Here is a 963-nt window from a genome sequence, read left to right as displayed (position 1 = left end):
ATTATAAGCTTAAAGTTTATAAGCGATCACCGTGTATTGAATTTAAAAAATAGTTTAATATTGGGGCATATAAGCCCACGACAGAAAAAAAGGTAAAGTTTTCGTACGCGTGGGAGTCGTACTCACATCTGCATGCTTTCGCGACAAGTGTGCTACCATTACACCAGCGTACACACTCTCTTGTTTCCGTCAAATTTAAGAATTATAATTTCATATTTTTGTTTTTATAAAGATGATTTGGTAATCGGTGTCGATTTTACAATTCTCTAAATAATAATAATAATAATAATAAATGCAAAGGTCAGTACACAGTATTCGCTTATAAGCTTTAAGCTTATTAAATATTATTATTATTATTATTATTATTATTATTATTATTATTATTAGCTACAATTTTATAACAAGTGAAAAGGAAAACATAAGAAAAACAGAAAAAAGAAGACGACAGAAAAAGGAAAGAAAAAAGAAAGAAAGAAGAATATTTAATCAAACAGTTTTGTATAAATTTGATGATATTCACTTGTCATCTTATTCATCCCTCCGGGGCGTGATGTTAATAACTCGTAAACATATTTCTCCTCATACGTTCTATCAACGTGTGGACTCTGGTTGCTCTCGTTCATACTTTACGTTTAAATTTCTATATTTTTATCACTTATTTTTGAACTTGACAAAGACAGACGTACTGTTGAAATATCGTTCAACCAACAAAATATCTTACAACTGAATCGCGCTCTTCGTCTTGACTGTTTACCTTTGTGAAGAGTTACGTCAATCCTTTTTAAAATATTATTATTATCATTATTATTATTATTATTATTATTATTATTATTATTATTATTATTATTACTATTATTATTATTATTATTATTATTATTTACAGAATTGTAAAATTGACACAGCTTACTAAATCATCGCTGTGATTTATATATACAAGGCATATATATATATATATAGAGAGAG

At 27.1% G+C, this 963-nt stretch overlaps 1 protein-coding gene across 1 annotated transcript in view; it reads right to left on the bottom strand.

The window, feature by feature from the left end:
- LOC106869206 (organic anion transporter 3) overlaps window positions 1–963 on the bottom strand; it is a 17,281-nt gene that overhangs the window by 6,530 nt on the left and 9,788 nt on the right. The gene's annotated exons all lie outside the window — the stretch shown is intronic.

The sequence above is a fragment of the Octopus bimaculoides genome, chromosome 11, assembly GCF_001194135.2.
Source record: "Octopus bimaculoides isolate UCB-OBI-ISO-001 chromosome 11, ASM119413v2, whole genome shotgun sequence".
NCBI lineage: Eukaryota > Metazoa > Mollusca > Cephalopoda > Octopoda > Octopodidae > Octopus > Octopus bimaculoides.
The sequence above is the reverse complement of the archived record's forward strand: the minus strand, read 5'-3'. Positions and strand labels throughout refer to the sequence as shown.